Genomic DNA, 21,960 nt, shown 5'->3' on the forward strand with positions numbered 1-21,960 from the left:
AAGTATTTCGTTTTATACCGGAAATGACCCCTTAATGACCTTTGACCCCAAATAAAAAAAAAAAAATACCACATATACATTGGATAACTGCAACTCATATGTGAACATACCATTATTGTCCTATGTTTTCCTTAGATAATAAAAAATTTTGAAGGTATTCCGTTTTATACCGGAAGTGACCCCTTAATGACCTTTGACCCCAAATCTGTGTACACCTTATAGACACTTGGTAATTACAATGCATGTGTGCAAGTGGCGTCACTGTTCTACGTAATTTGTAGGAGAAGATGCATTTTGAGTCGAAATCACGTTTTTGTCCCCTATGACCCCTGTGTGACCTTTGACCCCACAAGTTTCATGTGACATGTAGGGGCACGGTCAATGATCATTGTGACCAAGTTAGGTCAAAATCTATGTAAGCATGTGAGTGCTAGAGCAAATGTAATGGTTGACAGAAAGAAGAAAGAAGAAAGAAGAAAGAAAGAAAGAAGAACCTGTAAGAAAAAAGACACAGCCGTGACTAACGTCACGGCTGTGTAAATACCGTGCATCACTTTACATGCGCTGATGGGATCTTGATATGTTATTACCGAAATATTGAAAGACACGCGCGATAACATTTGCTGGTAATACTGTAATGCTAGTTAAAACAGCGAGTCACGCGAATCATTTAATTAAGGACACGTTATCGGAATATATATTATTATTTTGACCTACTTATCCGGTAAACTAAACTGTACTGAGGTGAATGAACTAATAGAATTAAGATAGCTAAACGTGAGTGTTGTTGATGATACTTTTATAAATATCCAAGATGATAAAAATCGTGGTAAATTGTTATCATATTGCAAATTTTTAATCGAATGATTAGGCCTACGACATCGACACAAAGTTAATAGTGCAGTACGTTTTCAAGTTCCTGCATCTTCACGTAAAATTTCACATCCTTGGGACACACGGGGGACACATGCGCGTACACGTATATCCTACACCCTCACCTCACCTGACCCACCACACCACAGACATTAGAATTTCTGATTTACTAATTATAATTTATGTTAGCCTACATTGAACACAGTGCCAATGCAAGAACAGTAGCGGCTAAAAGGTTAACATCCGGGCTAACATCCTACAATTAACAATTATGAGCGTGCGCTTTCCAGACCCTGTGTCTACTCTCAAAAATGTAATTTCTTCAAAATGCATCGTTGACACAAACCTGGCATTAAACACGTTATACACACGCCATCCTTGCCAAGTGAGCTAATTTACTGCCAAGAAGTCAATGTTGCATATAAAGTAAACAGACGAACAATTTTTGACTGACGCAAATATAGCACATAAAATCATATAATAAAATCTTGAAACCTCGTAACCTAGATATAAGACTAAGAGATTCTCACTCACGTACTCCCACACGCATATATAAACACAACCTTTAATATCAGCACATTGGCGACTTTAATTATATTGTAGGGTTGCGTTCGATATTATACTTGTCAGTCATGGAAAGAGATATACCCAGAAACATGCTGTCACACGACGCTAAAGTCGCTAATGATAAAATCAAGATACATGTCTAAATAAGGTATCAAAAAGCAATCAAAGATAACAAAAAAATATTCATTAAACTGGCTATTCCTTTGAATATGTATATAGTATCGTAAAAAATTGCCAACATTTGCATGTTTAGGACATTCAAGATTAGCATTTTCGACCTTAAGGCGAAAGAACCATAAAATATTAATAAAGAACCGGTTGCTAGTTAACTTGCGGCTCATTGCCTGAATAAATGGAAAAGTAAATTTGTTTTATTTATTATATCACTTTATATGGAATCAATTTGAGAATTCTTGATCGAGAATTCGACGAGTGTATAGTGGTCACTTTGACGGTTGTTTAGCAATGTTTACATTAGTTGCAATTTGCCAAATAGGCCCTATAATTTATACGATCTTGATGACGTATTGGGCTAAATCAATACGGAGGTTTTTATTATTGTGTCATGGGTTCAATTAGAAGCAAAAACCGTTCATATGATGTTAATAGAGCTTGCGAATGACGTTACGTTAACTTTAACTTTAACTTCTAGAGATTATAGAGGATTATGTATTCAAACCCATCTTGGTTTTGAATACATAATCCTCTATAATCCTCTAGAAGTTAAAGTTAAAGTTAACGTAACGTCATTTCGCAAGCTCTCTATTGATATGGTAGCTTACAGTCGCACAGTGATATTATCAATCTTGTATATTGCAAAATTACACTTTTTATCATTTTGTGATTGAATCGGTAAGGGTGCTGAGCGTCAGTAAACACTATGCTTTGTTTAGCTTTCAGTTGAGTATTTTGTTATAAGTTATTTAGTTAATCAGACTTTATGTTTTACGTTATTTTACTTTATAGCTGGGGTTTGTAGATACTCGTGATCTGATCAATTGATTCCAACTAATGAATATAAGAACAGCTAGACACAATAATAACGTCAAAGAAAGGTTCTTCTGTATAAAATACAAATCTCAAACCAGTTTAAAATCTTCGTTTGTTAAAGGTTGTATTGCTCTGCGGCTCATGTTATTTGAGAATGAAAATACACATCTCATTTAAAATTATGCCAACAGTTGAGTCACAAATAGAAATTTGAAGGATTTCAACAAGTTGGGTAAATCTAATAATCATACAAGTCAAAACAGCATGCACTGTTTAAAACAGATATATTAATGATTAAACATTTTCCCGTTCTTATTTAATGTAAAGTAAATTCAGCACTATCAGGGTAATTATGTCACGTAATTCACGTATGTTTTTTAAACGTTTTTAAAGCAATATTATAACATAGATTTGTATTTCTTTTCCACAAAATATTGCTATTTACTGTAGAGAGCTCATAGTCATTAAACTGCTATCTACTGATGATAGCTCATATATTTGTTTAAATAGATCTACTATAGATAACTCGTAATATGTTCAAGTAAAACTGAAGATAGGTCATAACTTTTTCAAGTGCGATTTACTGTAGATAGCTTATAGAGTGCTGTCTACTGAAGATAGCCTATAGTCTGTTCAAGTGTATATACGGTGTAGGTGACTCATAATATGTTCAAGTGCTATCTACTGAAGATAGCTCATAATCATTTCAAATGCTATCTATACTGAAGATAGCTCATAATCATTTCAAATGCTATCTACTGAAGATAGCTCATAATCATTTCAAATGCTATCTACTGAAGATAGCTCATAATCATTTCAAATGATATCTACTGAAGATAACTCATGATCTTTTCAAGTGCTATCTACTGAAGATAACTCATGATCTTTTCAAGTGCTATCTAATGAAGATAACTCATGATCTTTTCAAGTGCTATCTACTGAAGATAACTCATGATCTTTTCAAGTGCTATCTACTGAAGATAACTCATGATCTTTTCAAGTGCTATCTAATGAAGATAGCTCGTAATTTGTTCAAGTTCTATACTAACAATAGCTCATAATTTGTTCAAATACTATCTACTGAAGATAGCTCATAATCATTTCAAGGGCTATCTATACTGAAGATAGCTCATAATCATTTCAAATGCTATCTACTGAAGATAGCTCATAATCATTTCAAATGCTATCTACTGAAGATAGCTCATAATCATTTCAAATGATATCTACTGAAGATAACTCATGATCTTTTCAAGTGCTATCTACTGAAGATAACTCATGATCTTTTCAAGTGCTATCTAATGAAGATAACTCATGATCTTTTCAAGTGCTATCTACTGAAGATAACTCATGATCTTTTCAAGTGCATGCTATCTACTGAAGATAACTCATGCTCTTTTCAAGTGCTATCTACTGAAGATAACTCATGATCTTTTCAAGTGCTATCTAATGAAGATAGCTCGTAATTTGTTCAAGTTCTATACTAACAATAGCTCATAATTTGTTCAAATACTATCTACTGAAGATAGCTCATAATCATTTCAAGGGCTATCTCCTGCAGATAGCTCATAATTATTAAAATGTTACCTACTGAAGATAGCTTATATTCTGTTCAAGTGTGTCCACTTTTAAAATATGGCAACACAGTAGATGTACGGTATCCTTCATAATGTATCGCGTTGAATAGTAATTCACTTTATTACTCCAATTTAATCAACCAGATAGAAAATACATTTTTCAACCTAGCCCAATGCTTTAATAATAATCAATGTTTCATGCTCGCGGATGAGTCCAACTTTATTAAAGAGGAAGCAACTATTTAAATTGGTTTTTTAGAAACCGATTTTAAAACACAATTAAGCTGAAGTCATCTAACACATTGTGTCAGTATGTAGTTTTTAATAACCAACGTAGCAATACAGAGGCACCCTGCAGTGTATCGTAAACAGAGGTATGCAATAAAACATTGAAGGATCTGCCTGGCCTCATAAAAACGGGGTATTATTTGATTAACCCTATATACTGACAAATCGAACACAATCTCACAGGGAAAGCCATTGCGCATGTATGTATCCCACGTAATGCCATGGCACAATGACCATAAGTCATATTATACGCACGGAATCGCTGGCCGGGCCAGCGAAATCCTCGTGGCTACCGGTCGGTGATCTTGTGGTTGAAACGCGAGTGGTATAAGCTGATTCGAATCCCGGGGGTACCAAGTGACCTCTTTGTTCATCTACTCTCCTTTTTTTGTTTATTCTTTTCCTTCCGATAGCAAAAACCCAATTGGGGTGAGTGTTAAATATCAGCAGTAATATGTCCTACTTTGGGAGCCGGTCATAAAAAGTAAAAGGCAGCTGCAATGTTATTCATTTGAAGATAAACTGCATGCATTCGAGAGCAGAAATATTATCACAAGTCCGCCCACAGGATCTGCTACTATTTATTTGCAGATAGGCTGCTGCAGTGTTATTTGGGACTAGACTGATAAACAAACCACCCCTCACAATTATTCAAAAGGTATGGATTGATTTGAAATTTATATGCATACTGGAAATTCTTATTTTCTTGATTGTGGTATTCCAGTTGAAATCCACACACCCCCTATTGCTTACATGACCTTAATCTTCCACACAGGCAGTGTGAATTTCAAATGGAGCTACCCATTCAGTGTCGTCTGCTCCAAAATGGGCTATTCCAGTTGAAATCCATACACCCCTATGAAAGACATGACCTGTATCTTCCACACAAGGAGTGTGAATTTCAAATGGAGCCACCCACTCAGTGTCGTCTGCTCCAAAATGGGCTATTCCAGTTGAAATCCATACACCTCCTATGGAAGACATGACCTTAATCTTCCACACAGGGAGTGTGAATTTCAAATGGGGTTGCCTAAATGGGCGACTTCAATTGAAATTTAAATATGTGGGAGATTAAAATCATGTCTTGCATTATGGAGAATAGCCACTACAACAAGATGAGCAGTTATTAGCAAACAAATCTCCGTGGCAAACAACACCACGAAATACCACTTGAATTTGGGGCAAACATGACGCGGCATAAATCTGCTGCAGCAAATTTGCATAAATTAATCTCACTTAATAAGACAAGTTGTTAGCATTGCGTACAGCAATGCATGGGTGAGAATTTCAACGAGGTAACGAGTTGTTGAGGTCAGTGTCTTCGAGGATGGAGATTTTATGGGCTAAGATTCTGGTGGTTACGTGGTTTGAATATGCTTGGAACGAACAAGAGCCCCTTTCACTTGTGTGTTTACGATATATTTATATAGCACATGTAGCAGTTTAAGGGTATACGATGGTCGAAGCGGCAAAAAAAAAATGTAGTTCACAGCATCTTGCGAATGGTAGTGAGCTTTAGCAAAAAATGCATTGCTCAATTCATAGCGAGCGTGTAGAAGAATTCAAATATCACAGATATACTTTTGTAGGTCCTGTGTTTCTTGAGTTATGTTGTAAAGAGGGCTGAAACACAGCACTTTTGTAAAACGTACATAACTCATTAACAACAATAAATTAAGCAAGTTTTCACAAGTATATGATTTGTAGAATGAACTTTTGCAAAACATCAAAGTGTTATTTTTCAATAATATATTGATTCAGATATAATAAAAATCGATTTTTTTTGGCTGCTTCGACCAACAATACCTCGTATACCCTTAATATGTGTTGGATCTCAATAATGAAATAAAAGAGATGAGTCGGGATCTATAATACAACATTATTTGTATCGAGGGCACGAAATAAGAATTCCCAGTTTCTTTTTCTCGACCCAAGGTTAAGAGCAAAATCGTACAATTGATTTGATGGGGTGGCTTTTCTTGTCCTTGTTTATCTGTTTCTTTTTAGCTATCTTCATACAGGCCAGAATGCATAGGCTAATATAAGCTTTTAAGCTTGCATGGCTTGAGCTTGGTCCCATCAGGACCTAAGTGTGTGTCCACCAGGACTGACTGGTTGAACAATATACAAGTGCTATCTACTGAAGATAGCTCATAATCATTAAAGTGCTATCTACTGAAGATAGCCTATATTCTGTTCAAGTGTATATTATGTAGATGACTCATAATATGTTCAAGTGCTATCTACTGAAGATAACTCAGGATCTTTTCAAGTGCTATCTACTGAAGATAGCCTATAGTCTGTTCAAGTGTATATAATGTAGATGACTCATAATTCGTACGGTATCTACTGAAGATAACTCATAATCTTTTCAAGTGCTATCTACTGAAGATAGCTCATAATTTGTTCAGGTGCTATATGCTAAATATAGCTCACAATCTGTTCAAATGCTATCTACTGAAGATAGCTCATAATACCACTTGAAAATAACCACTTAAACAATCATGTCAGATGTATGTTGCACGCCCGGTTTATTCAAGATTTTCCTTCATTGCATAATTATGTTACAATGTATATGAAATATTGTCTGAAGTTATAGTTATACCCTTTAAAGCATGTGCAGCTGGATTCGTAGTGCTCAATGTTGACTGAACATATACGACACTTGAAATAAACATCTCAAAAAAGTAACTAACCCCTCTTAAATAATGGTCATTTTTCAAAAATGGGCTATTGTATTACAAATCTGTAAAATGCGTTGGAAGTAGAATTTATTTCTGCGCATTTTGACACCTCATTTTATACGATAGCCCAGAAAACAATAAAACACCGCGTAGTGAGGTCCAGATTTGAAAGTTGCACTTACCACGTTGCTTACAACAATACAAAAACACTCAGATATCATTACACAGATTTCCTTTCATTATACTGAATACAAATCAATAAAATTTACTGCAACTTTCAAATCTTGGATTACATTGATTTAAATGTACGCCGTGACTTCATAGCCAATTGCTATAAATAAGGTATCAAAATGTTCAGAAATAAATGCTGCTTCCAACGCATTTTCCAACGATTTGTAATACAATCGCCCGTTTTTGATGGCCATTATTTAAGGGGGGTTAGTTACTTTTTTTGAGATGTTTAGTTTAAATCTGCCACAATCGCACCCTATGCTTATTATCTAAGCCTATTTATTTATTTTTATATTTTTACTATATGTTGTAGACATGCGAATATGATATAGCAAATGTAACAATATTGAAATTGCTTCGAAAATTCAACGGCAATCTGAAAAACAAACAAATATGCAAACAAAAACACGACCACACAAACGAACAAACTTGCACAATTCCACAGGAGGGAGGTCAAGTGATGCTGCTGATCACTGTCTCTAGATTATGTAAGCAATAAGCATTTAACCAAATCAAAGTTGATCTTAACATGGTAAATTTGCTTCAAGTGGACTCGAAAAAGCTCACAGGTCGTATGCTTTAGACAAATAATATATCTTGCGGGAGGGGGGAGGAACACTGATCAATATTCTTTTTGTTTGAAGCAAATCAAACCTACAGTTTCCAAAATGTTGAAATGTTTATACATGTAGTTATTTCCTGGTCGGTTTCTTTGCACTTTATATACCAAGGGCCCAAGGCAATAATCAATCGATTGACCGAAATTGCTCATAATAGCTTTTTGCCAATATTTTAAGCAAAGCATGGCATTTAAATTTGCAGAAATGTATAGGTGAGTGCACTTAAACTAAATAAAAATTAAATACGTACAGGTGTTCCATTATTAAACGCTTAAACATTTAAGGGATCTAAAATGAGCGTTTATTGCGTTTCGACAGTATTTTTTGTGGGACATGAGAGCACCTCAGACCTATCGAATTGCATTCTGAATACGAAGCATGTCTTTCTGATATCAAATAATTTTCATTTTTTGAAAATCACAATATAATACAAATTTTATGACAAATTATAAAAATTTGATATTTTTCAAATTTTGATATATAACAGTCCTCGAAGTAAATTATATAAATCTAATGTTATATTCTTAAAGTGTATGTAGCAGGGAGGAAAAGCCGACGGTCAATTGAAAATTTTGACCTTTCATATTGAAGATATGGATTTTTTCCCAAAAGACCTAATTTTTTTGGTGTTTTGGGAAAAAATCCATATCTTCAATACGATTTTCAATTGATCGTCGGCTTTTCATCCCACCTACATACACTTTAAGTATAAATCATCAGATTTCTAAAGTTTACTTCAAGTACTGTTAAATATCAAAAATATCAATTTTAATGATTTGCCATAAAATGTGTATTAAATTGCGAATTTCAAAAAATCAAAATTATTTGATATCAGAATGACATTCTTCGTATTCAGAATGCAATTCGATATGTCTGATGTGCTCTGATGTCCCAAAATAAATACTGTCCAAACGTTCATACCCCAGCCCTTAAACGCTTGAATAAATATTATTATAATTATTTAAATTCTAAGCACATAAACGTGTTTAAAAACCAAACCTTTAAAAAACGCATACTTAAGTAATATAGATTTTTATACATATACATGTGTTTGTTATATTATTTCCAATAATTAAACGCATGCATGTGTTTAGAATCAATAAATTGTAATCAGACTTGTCCACTACAAAAACAGTGTTTAGAAATCGGGGACAGATGTTTAGAAAGTTAAACGTGTAGCATTTAAACATTTCAATGTTTAGATCTTACACACATTCCATGCCTTAATTTCACATGATTACGTGTTTAATGTTTAGGATTTAGACATTAAGGTGTTTAAATGCTAAACATTGAATTTTCCAAACACCAATCTGTCCACGATTTCTACACTGTTTTTGCAGTGTTGTTTTTTCAAGGAGAAAAAGAAAACTCTCGCATTTGTAATTAAGATTCGATTCAGTTTTACTCTGTCATGTGATGTCTAGTCAATAGTATTAATTAAAATAAATATCGTATGGAAAACGTCAATTTGTACTGTTCCAAGGTCAATGGGAGTGCTGGTTATTTACAAACTTAACTACATGTGATAGACATGTATTATATGTTTATACATAATGGCATATTCCAGTTAAAACACGTACACCCCCATGGAAGACATGTCCTTAATCTTCCACACAGGGAGTGTGAATTTCAAATGGAGCTACCCATTCAGTGTCGTCTGCTCCAAAATGGGCTATTCCAGCTATTCCAGGGTTATACCCGAATGGGTGACTCAATTTGAAATCTACAACCCCCGTGTGAGAGATTAAGGTTATGTCTTCCACAGGGGGTGTAAGGATATCGACCGGAATAGCCCAATCGATAACGCTTCTAGAAACGTGAATGTGCTTTACTAATATATAGGGCATTCCTATCTTGACTTGCATGCTTGGTATAGGGGCCTAATCAAATGAATTTATTAGGAACTTTAAAAACAGCGTGATCAATATAAAAAAGGTTTGTGAAGTGCAGAATATTGCAAGAGTTTTAAAAGGGTACCATTATTAAAAGAATATACCACAATACTATTCAAAGATGAAATTGATGGAGTTTTTTTTGTATTCCATGTAATGAAGCACACAATGAAAACTGTGGCCATAAGCATGGAAGATAGAGATAAGACTTCCATGCCGTAAGGTAACCTATTATGCTATAGATTCCTGAATCCAGAGAAGATGATTTGCATCTCCTCTCTGCTCTATATCCATGCCGTTCAGTTGTTAAGAAAAATCCCAGTTTCTACATCAACGATGTATTGGGAAATGACTGGCGTATCCTACCCGTCTGCACCAATGTATTTTTCAGCAGAATGAAGCTTTAATGAGCAATATCGTATAAACAATAATAGAAATTAGAAATAAGTATCTTATCGAAGTGAGATTTTATATTTGCACGCTTGCATTTTTCACGATATGCATATCATGCATACAGCCATCCATAAATTAAAAGAATATTATTATTTCACGATAAGATAGAAGACAAGTTGTGCATATAACTTAGATACCACCATTTTATGTGTTGTACGCATTTACAAATCCCGAAAGCAATATATAAAGCAAAATCGATATCAACGTACGCTTACAAAACCGGCAACATCTTTTATAATGTTAACAAAAATAGTGGCCTACACAAACTATATATAGACTTGGTTCTTGAGAGAATACATTTGTAAATACATTCAAACGAGTTATTTATCAATTAATTATGTTTTGAAACATTGATAATTATTTATAATTAATAAATTGGTTCTTATCTTGTAACAAGTCTGCCGTTATTTACTGGAATTTAGGAATTTACCGAGTTTACGTTTGGTAAATAAACCAGGCCGTATGCAGTCGTGTGTACCGCAAGAGTATATAATGCCTATCACGAACAACAAAACTCACAATTTTATTCTACGTCTTCTAATGTCGACCGTATCAATGATTTGGATTTGGCTCAAAATAATGATTTTGATATACCACACGCGCGTCCACACGTAATTAAACTAAAGTGCGTAAACCGTGCATCATCCTTGAGTATATCCACTGACATGACTGAAGAGTATTTAAATAGGACCGAGTGGTCGTGAAAGGCTGTGTATATATAGCCTTCACTGTCAAGATTTTCGAGCTCAAAATTGTTTTATAAAAATGTGAAAAAACAATATTAAATTTTACATTTCGTAGTATGAAATTGAATGCAAATGTAACAAAAATGCCTGTACTCTTTTGTATATTATGTACATTTGCTATACTGATTTAGCTATTTTAAGCGCATTTGTATTTTCTTCGTAAGCCATTTTTTCTCAATTAGATGTCACTTTTGTGATTTTATTGAGTATTTGTTTAGATTTAGATATAGAAACCCTCATATTACAAAACAAGAAACAATATTCAAACAATAAATTTGCTGCAACACATCAAAAGGGGACTTTGCGGCAAAGTGCTTTTCAATATAAAGATTAAAATAGACAGAAATATAAGAAAAATAATAAGAATTTGAGATTTCTAGCCTTTTCACTTATAAAATATGAATGTCTTGGTCAATTTGAGCAAACGAGGTGTCATTTTAAAGCTTGCAAAATGCTTTTAAAGCAGAAATACTAACAAATAAAATCAGACATCAAGATTGATTATGCGTCAATCGAATGCAACTTACGTATGTTCACAATCTTATTTCTACGAATTAGATGAGCTTATTTAATCCAAGCAAATAAACACATTGCTCTGTCTCATAAAGATAACGGCTAGCTGCATTTGAATAACCACATCGAGCACGTTGTTCGTTTACATGTTTAGCTTACAAAAGGCCACCGTTTCTTTGAACGTGTTGAAGAACTTACTTCCAATAAACGCCGATATCGGCCTGTATAGTTCAACAAGAACACGCACTTTAGCCAAGCTGTAGCCCCTGTTTTCAATAATGTTACCTTCTGATTGGCGGTTGTCATATATTTAGGTTTGCTTTTGTGTATACCTTTTTTACTTCCTTTATATATTCACATTATTAATTTTAATGACCTCAATGTCCTATATACTGATGCTGTGATGACCAAAGCTACCGTACATTACATTCATGTCAGATATGTTATATACTTGGCGAGAAGCTTTTGTTGTTGTTGATCCCCTTTCCCGGAGGTTTTAACATCCTCATTATATCCTCTATTGGCTGTGGTGAATATTATGGTTGTATATTGTTTTGCCATGGTTGTTTTGAGACATGGCGTTTGTGTAAATTTGGTAAATATCTTCAAGATTTTGGTCATATCCTTCATTGATTCCAATTTAACGTAGTGCTATAAAGAGCTATATAAAGAGGTCTTTATGTTCCACTGAATCAAACACTTTTTCATTATCCAATGCAACTTCATTTACCTTTTCAATGAGTTGGTTGATGATGGATACTGTTGAATAACCAAGCCTTGATAGATAAAACGCTTTCGTGGAAAATTTAGTTAGCTTGATATTCCCTTGACCCAGGACAAGGAACGTACAATTGCCAATTGTCTCGTTTTAACCAGTATACGGAGTCGGGGAGCTGATCCTGGTTGCGATGGTTAATTGTGGAATGTCTTGGGTGTGCGCTCATAAGATATTAAAATCCCATGAGTTGTTGTTTATGGTTTGTGGAATGATATGGGGTCGTAGTGGTCAGCGACAACCTGTAAAGTGTGGTGAGGCTTGTGGATCAACGTCTAGGGGTTGCGCATGTGCGTAGCGCACTATAAATCTTGAACTTGAAGGATTGCTGTATGTTCATAGCGTCGTTTCTTATTGAATAATAATATCAAGTGTGCGAAGGTAGTACCCATTGTTATTATCCAAAACACTGGAGAAATCTTCCTCGGAAATTGCAAGATCACTGATTGATATCGCCAGATTGAAGCCAATGTCTCATCCTAACGACACAATACAATCTCCATTCCATAGGCACAGCTCATAAAGTGAACCCACAATTATGGAGTACCATACGCATTCGAAGAACAGATCAGTCAGATTTGCATGCTTGAGATCCTAGCATGTAGAGGTTTCTCGTAAGAATAATGAAATGTATCAGCGCGAATAACAGAATGTATATTATTTCAAAGAAGACAACGTGAAGACTATTAGCTTACATGGAACGATGAGGTTGATTTTACGTTTATTTTATGCATAACAAGTTGACATTGACATCATGGATATGAAAAGCTTACAAACATGTTACAGTATACATTATCGGGTTTTTATCACAAATTGTTGCATATAAGTAATCAGCGTAACCTGTAGATTCTACAGTGTAGAACCGGCGGTGGTATTTGATGATTTCCAACATTCACAGTGTTAGCGCAGTTTAAGAGTATGTGCGGTTATACAACTTCTGACAAGTAATTCTATATATCTACAGCGTTTTGATACAAAATTAACACAAAGCCAACAAGGAGCTTGCGGAAATATATCCACATATTTCTTATTGTTAAATTGACATTGTGAGTTGTGTAATATTAATTTGGAATGGTTGTATGTGACATTATGACATACACCAGTACTGTAGCATTTATTATTGGATAACTTCATCAAAGCTTTCTTTCAAATAATGCCCTAGGTATTATATAAATTAAAATGTCCCAATCTCGATATTGTCTTTTCTTTAATATTACCAACGGTTGCAGTTGTAGAAACTTGCGAAACAGCATTTGCAAAGCAAATCTGTTATTACCCGCACACTTCTTATAACAACCTCCGCATTTCTTTTTTATGTAGACGACAAGTTTCAATATTTTTAATTCAAAAAAATATCAGAATTGTAAATTTTCATGTCCATCCTTGGAATCAGCATGAAAAATGCATTAAAATGAGTATAAACAAGCCTAGTATTGGTTCAGGGGTTCTTCAGATAGCTCTTGATATTTTGAGAAAATATCTCAAAACTTGGGACTTGTATGTTGGAGCCTATGGCTAGCACGCAGAGCATTAAAAAATGAGCTTTTTTTTAACGAAAGGGACGCACCATTAGACTTCAAGGGGGGTTAGGAAGTTGGGTTCGGGAAAAACAAATTCGCCGCCAAAGGTGGCTAATTTAAAAAAAAAATTTAAGGCCGTCGAAGGCGGCAAGTTTTTTTTTAATTTCATGCATTTATACACAGTTAGTTGGGGAAGGTTTTTTTTTAGTGTTGGTGGGGAAAGTTTTTTTTTTTGCTCATATAGTGAGGAAAGGTTTTTTTTCTTCAAAACTTCATATCCCCTTGAAGTCTAATGGTGCGTCCCTAACAATCACTGGGTAGTCATAAATATTTGAGAACATAAATTGTTTAAAAATTACATGTAAAAATTTGAAATTAGTAAAAAACATTACTTGTGATGATTTATTCAAATATATTGACGCAGGTATAATTTTGAAAGAATTTGTAAGATTTTGGTGGCTTCAGTTGGGGATAGTATTGAAATATTTGCATTGCATAACATAACTGTATGACGCTGGTACGAGTTTTTACCAGGTAACTTAAAATTCCCAGGTCCCTCTGTATGCAAATTAGTAGAACACAATCCACATTAATACATGAATCTGAACGTCATCGTAAGCCGGTATCAAGAAGTAGAAAAAATGCCACTTGCATTAACTTTCAAGATATCAGCGAACATGCGATTATGTCGGCTGGAAACTCAAAGAAAATTTACGCCAAAAAGTTGTGAACGTGAAGACACAATATACTAATAGGAGAGCATATGCATGCAGTTACAGAAACATTTTTGTGTAGAATGCATACTCAATTTTAACATTTTGGGAATTAAAGCATTTTACAGATCGTATTTATTTTGTTTTTACAATATTCAAAATGATAATTAAATTAAGTACGGATGCATGTATGGAATTCTCGGAAAGGAATTTAGAATTCGATTAGTATTCGTCACCCTACTACGATAATTGTAGTAATTTTTTGAGAACAAAGTACAAAATATGGTTCAAGTATATGCATCAGCTACGTAATCACCCTAAATGCCCTAATTATTTCTGATTATTCCCTTTCCTTTGTCTCATTTAGCATTTTGTTCTTGAGCAAAGATTTGTGAATAAATATGTTTAATTGCATACTTGAACCATATTTTGAACTTTGTTCTCAAAATTACAAAAAATGACTTTGACAATTAGAATAGTAGGCTGACGATATATATATTAGTGAATACTCGACCTTTTAATATAACAACAATTATGTTATACGAGTGGATATTCATACGTAGTGGTAGATAAAATGAATTAAAGTTTTAACTTTACATTATTTTTCGCTCACCTGGAACGTTTTCACTAGGCCGACTAGCGTCTTCAGCAGATGGTGATGCTGTGTTGATATCTTGTCTACAATCGGGATATCTCTCACTGATGACGTCATATGATAAGGACTCAAAAACCGAGACTAAATCGTGACCAAGGACTAGAAATAGATCCTATTTGGGATAACTTGCTGATGCCCAGGGGGGGGCGGCGCTACATCGTAACATCCTATGACGTCATTCTGTCAATCATATGACGTCATCAGTGAGAGATATCCCGATTGTAGACAAGATATCAACACAGCATCACCATCTGCTGAAGACGCTAGTCGGACTAGTGAAAATGTTCCAGGTGAGCGAAAAATAGTGTAGTGTTGAAGTTAAAACTTTAATTCATAACAATTATGTTATATGATCATGATGATCTGTAGGCCCTACTGATCTTTAGAATTATGGAAATTTATACTTATGCCCTACTATTTGTTCGTACGATAAAACTGAAATTTTTTGCAAATGTTGCTCATATTGTGTGCCATCCTCAGGGGGGCGACGAATTGACCAATTCATCATCTATTCTGCGCCCTCTTCAAGCAATTCTGCGCCGCTCCAAGAGATAAAAATCAGGAATAACTTGACTGCTTTAGTGCTACAATTGAATATGTACGTACCTTGAATTCTGTTCCTGTTATGTGTACTAAATGTAATTTTCTCTTAAGTAGATGAAACTGATTTTATAGAGTGGTCTTAACGCTTCGATTAAACACGTCTACATAATTACAAAAACCTTAAAATTGCATAAACGCTAGTCCAACCAAATTAATGGGTGAATAAAAGATATCTTTAAAAGGGGTTGTGGCTTCCATACACGACAAATGAATTTTTAATTTAAGAATTCCTCTGTTTTATAGAATTGCAAGACGGTTGATACTAAGTTTTCTCAAAAGACCGTCTCGTTTTTGCGCATTTACCAGTACTTTTTTTACCTAATTTTCAGATTGATTTTTTCCTTTATTTGATATCTTGAAAGGGAAAAAAATGAAATTCCTGTAAGCATGTAAAAGAGAAAAAGGCCAGCCACAAATGCGCTAAAACTTCTACCGCACAGATAGGAGTTTGAGCATTCTCTTCTGAGACAAGAAGACTAATACAGGCAGATATCTATTTATAAAGATGAATGAGCCGTCGCCAGTGACGATGAGAGCATTACAATTTAGGTGTGGGTGGGTGGGGGGTAGGGGCCCTAGGAGCACATTTTGTTCCGGTTTTCTGGGACTCTTTTTGCCCCAGATGTGTATTTTGCTATTGTATGGACCAGTGCGAGCGAAGTGCGCAAAAGTATACAATTTTACAATATTTTGACCCAAAACATGGAGTTTATGCACAGGGCAATTATTGCTTTATTTTTCTTCCTTTTATGATTTTTAGGGGGCGTCCCCTTTCAAAAATGCTGCCAATGACCGTCGTTGCAGATGAAATGACGAAACCGTCAGTCTGTCTTCACATTTATCCCCACAACCCTCTAGCTGAAGACTGAAGGTTTCAGGAACGTCGACTTACTCATCAAATACAAAATAATGTCTGTTTTTTTTCTAGTTTCAGCATTCCAAGATAAGATAGTTTACACATTTTGATTCTAAAACAACTTTATTTTTGCTCTTGCATTTTTATTAATTATGCTGACATGACATGTCGTTCAAGATTAAAATACAGCAAATGTAAAAGACCTTGGATTAAAGATATCGTCATATTTACGCAAACAAGATTATATCGAATAATATATAGGTATATTTCGAAATTCAAACTTACAGAACATAAAAGAACATTTGATGAAAATGTTGAGGAAATTTTGGCGTATAATATTATATAACGCATAGGCCAGCTATAATGTCCACTGTGAACTCTAATTCAAAATTGTGAAGTCACTTTTTCGAAATATAATAATTATTACTCACATATTCCAGAAAATACAGCACTAATTTGTTTGGATTAGTTGGAATAAAAGTAAAAATTTAATAGTTTTGCAATTTGAGGGCAAATTGACCAAAACATGCAATTTTGCAGTATTTCTTACAATTTCTGTCAAAAATAGGTATATGGTTTTCTCATAAATTTAATATTTTTATGTTAATTTTTATTATTATTAGTTATTAAAAAATATTACCAAATGCATAATTGGTTTTGGCCATTATTTCCAACAATTGGCCAAATATTAAAACATTTTTTATTGCCAGTTTAGAACTAACTAAAGGGTTAGGATTTAGCTATAATTTCATTTGGCAAAACAGGATAATATTTTTTTGATCTCAAAAAATGAGTGCCTTATTTTTCTGGAATAGGGAGTATGAAATTCCAAAAGAGTAAAACTTAACTCTATACTAAAAGAGGAGAGTGCACTTTCTTACACTTTTCCCTTATCTTTGAAAAGCAAATTCTACTCTGAAAAGAGTTTATTTCAGTATGTCCAATTCACTTCATTGGATCGGGCACAGAAGGCAATACTCTTTTTAGAGTAAAATAGTTCGAAATTAACTCATTTAGAGCGTAACTAATGGCCACAATGTAATAAGTGCAGGAGAAAATAATTATGTAGGTCTCAATCATTAATTATGAATACTTACACAGTAACGATATATTATATATAGATAGAACGATATATTACGATGAACAGTGCAATACCACCATACCATATAACAGTGCGATATATCGCATACCATATATCGCCCAGGTGAGGAGGTGGCTTTCAAATTAAATATATTGTAATCAACTTACGAATTATTGGCGTACTTGTATAATTAGATCATTGTTAATTGGGTCTTCAGTCTGCATGTAAAACCCAGAGGCGAAGGACCCAATTAGTTGGCAAACAGTTCTATACTAGAAAACTTTAGATCATATTGTAAATGTGTAAGTCCAGAGAGCGCTCACCCTTACACAATAATTATGTAATTGTTGTAAATGCACTGTAGATGCATCACATTTGAAGATGCATAAATACATTATGATGATAATAGAAAGTATATGAATAAACCCGCTACTGAAAATAAAGTACTAAATATAGAAATCACCTCAATCAATTGTTACGCTTCTTCAAAAAATCCCATATATATTTCATCGACGGAGAGACCGAGAGAAAATCAAGAAAGGATATTCGAAATTACATGGTTTTCAAGGGCAATAAAACGAAAGAAATTCCCGGTGGCATCATTTTGACCCGGTATTATCGGTGCATGGGATGTATACCGGATTTTTTTGAGAGACTAGTACGAGCTTTCAAAAAGGTTTTATTGGCATAATGTGTGCGAGTAGCTACCCATTTCACCCCTGGGTAGAGAAAGGCAAGTAAGGTAAGGCGCCTTGCTCAAGAGCACGACACGATGGCACCACCGGGGCTCGAACTCGCAATCCACCGATTACAAGGCAGAGTCCGTAATGCTGGACCATAGTATACTAGACATATCAAAGAGTCCATTTGTATTCGCAAGAGGAACGTCATGATGGGTATTTCGCAGTTTTATTCTTCAGTAATACCGTATGAACAATTTTACAGAAATATATTTTGAACTTAAAGAGGCAAGAAACTATTTGAAAAATCTCATCGCCATCATTACTATTATAGTGATTATTGTTCCAGCATAATTATACTTATCAAAGTTTATATAATTATACAAACTCAGCATAATGTTGGTTTACCAGTCCAAGTAGCTCCTTGAAGTACGAGTATGTCTCGTACCATCCCGTATACTGCATGCGTTCTTGTCAAAACCCGAATTTATACTCGATCGTCGAGAGATTGCGATGCACCGCTTTTGGAAAGCGATGGGCAATCGCCGAATTTTGCGATGCATCGCTTGTCGCTTTTGCATTTATGCTTATCACGGCGATGGCGATTGCAGACGACGATTAAAACTACTCTAAATTCTACAAAATACATTTTTAGAACATCTATTGCTGTCAATAATTATTGTTTTGAATTAATTCATATCACAGAAAGTTAATTACTGAGAAAGGTAAATTAATTAACAAAATAACAGATCCAGTTGGTTGAAAATGATGCATTCACGTGCACGTGTCGAGCGACATCGCTGGGAAGTTGAGATTTCTTCAACTTGCAAAACTGTGTATTATTTGTCGTTTTTGCATGACGCTCTGTAAACGGAAGTTATATGAGCATGGGTGAGAATCGCTTTTCTGCAAAAACGATCGAGTATAAATTCAACTTAAGAAGCGCACACCCTATCCATACCATAATAAACCATCGTTATTTTTTTTTGGCTTGAAATGCAAGGAAAAATCCTCTGAAATATGTCTACATCATTATACATCAACAAAGATTATGATATGCTCAATTTATAAACATGTTCATTAATAATTTCTCCCGGTAATTTTCTCTATCTACCTTCTAAAAGGCCTCGCAACAAGAGCATAATCCCGAAAGGCTAAAAGGCGAAGTTTTGCCGCTTAATTGCATTAGTGAATTCGTTCCCCTGATTACAGCTTCATATTCGTAATTGTAGACACTATGGCCTGGTGGACACTGCTTATTAACAAGGAAAGCTAAGGAAGATGAACCAGGCGTCATCAAAACCCCACTATCATAGCAATAGTAATTAGTTTCAGCATAGGTTGTCTGGTGACCGTATGGTTTTTTTTTATACAGCGAGGTTAAAAAACTTTTCACGCAATCGTCATGTCACTTTAAATATTGGTAGGGATTTTAAAGGGTATTTCTCCTTAAATTCAAGTCGATGTATCCAGGGAACACAGAATCACTTTCAGTGGCGACGGAAGCATTAACATTTAGGGGGGGGGGGGGTCGGGTGATGGGCATTATTAGTTGCTGCATGCTGCTTTGCTCTGAAGTTTGTTGCAATTTTATCCTATATATTTAGGCTCAGCTCAAAACACGGTCTTTTCCGTTCTTAAGGCAAATGTACAGGGATACTCGCTTTTTAATATTGAAGCAGTCTGCTCCTGCAGCAGTCTTAAGGATAATGTTAGATAACATCTGATGATGGGTGACATTAACAGACAAATCACTCAATGGGGAAACATATGAGGCATTATACTAGTACATGTAGTACATGAAATCAAATTGTACACACTTTGCACCACAAATCCATCTATACAAAGACAATAAGTTCATAGCATTAGATTTATAAAGTTTATTTCAAGGACTTTTAAATGTCGAAAGTATCAATTTTTAATAATTAACTAATTTGCCATAAAATTAGTATTATATCGCGTATTTCAAGAAAATCCAAACTATTTAATATTAGAAGGACATTCCTCGTATTTACAATGCAATTTGGTTTGTCTTATGTGCTCTCAGATCCCACAAAAATACTCTGCTATACCGTAGCTATCGGATCCCTTAAGAGACATAAATTAATTCATGGTGGTGTGCCAGGAAATGGAAAGCGCACTTTACTGCCAAACTTGTTATTTATAGTTGTCCTTCGATGTCAAGCTTGGTCTGGTGAAAACTCGAAAACACTTTGCTCTCAAATCCCACAAAAATACTCTGCTATACCGTAGCTATCCGATCCCTTAAGGTTATTAATCATTTTAAACTGTTGTGATTTGGTAGTTCACAGCATCTTACGAATGGTAGTGAGCTTTGGCAAAAACTGCATTGCTCAATTCATAGCGAGAGTGTAGAAGAATTAAAATATCACAGATATACTTTTATAGGTGCTGCGGTTCTTGAGTTACGTTGTAAAGAGGGCTGAAACAACAACACTTTTGTAAAACGTACATAACTCATTAACAACAATACATTAAGCAAGTTTGCAAAGTATACGATTTGTAGAATGAACGTTTGCAAAACATCAAGGTGTTACTTTTCAATAATATATTGATCTAGATAATGAAAATCGATTTTTAGATTGCTTCGACCAACAATACCTCGTCTACCCTTAAGAGACATAAATTCATTCTTGGTGGTGTGCCAGGAAATGGAAAGCGCACTTTACTGCCAAACTTGTTATTTATAGGTGTCCTTCGATGTTAAGCTTGGTCTGGTGAAAACTCGAAAACACTTTGCTCTCAAATCCCACAAAAATACTCTGCTATACCGTAGCTATCCGATCCCTTAAGAGACATAAATGTGACCCTTTCTGACAAAACCAGGAACAAGTCGCATTTTCGAAATTTTATAATTTGCATAAAAATGTAAGCACGGAACAAAAAGCTTTAAAATGATACCAACATTATATACATAGCATCAATACTTTTCAAGATATGGATAATAAAAATAGTTTCTTGCTTTATGGATTGAATAGGGATCATCATAGTTCAATTGTCAATTATTGATTAAACCTTTTTGGAATAAGTACTTTCAAGATTTGAAAGTCCACTTAGTCCCAAGGTCAAATACCATGAAATTAGCAAATCCAATTTTTTTTTTATGGGAATGTCATCTTCTCTGGTTTTTATTAATATATAACGGAGCCTTTTTTAAATTTAGGATGAATGATTAGTTTGTATAAACAGGACCATGGAAGAAAGAGATAAGAAGGAACCACAACGAACGCATTCACTTTGTCCACTCCCTTTACCGACATTTAGTTGACATTGTTATTCATGAGGATTTACTTTGATCAATACCCCGCGTTAAATAGGTGATTGGTATTGTATTCCATGTATTTGCATGTCTTCTGGAGCGTGTGTGAAGGATGATTTGAACTAATGACCTTCCGTGCAAGCACCCTATAGGATTTTCTTTGGTGACGTGATCATCGGTCATTGATGGCCTACATCTTTTTCTTCCATTTTGCCCATTTTTTCCGAACTTTGATGACTTTTTTTTTTTCTCAGAGTTGGCAGTCTTTGGCACTGAAACGAGTTAGCTAGTTACGATTATACACATATAAACTATTAAATTAAACAGGTTTTATGTACCGGACTCAACCGGAACATTGTGCATTAT

The 21,960-nt window shown here is 34.6% G+C and overlaps 1 protein-coding gene across 1 annotated transcript in view; it reads left to right on the top strand.

Moving 5' to 3' along the window:
• Nucleotides 1-21,960, top strand: part of LOC140159329 (sarcospan-like) — a 63,601-nt gene that overhangs the window by 2,683 nt on the left and 38,958 nt on the right. The gene's annotated exons all lie outside the window — the stretch shown is intronic.

Source organism: Amphiura filiformis, chromosome 8 (genome assembly GCF_039555335.1).
Source record: "Amphiura filiformis chromosome 8, Afil_fr2py, whole genome shotgun sequence".
Lineage (NCBI taxonomy): Eukaryota > Metazoa > Echinodermata > Ophiuroidea > Amphilepidida > Amphiuridae > Amphiura > Amphiura filiformis.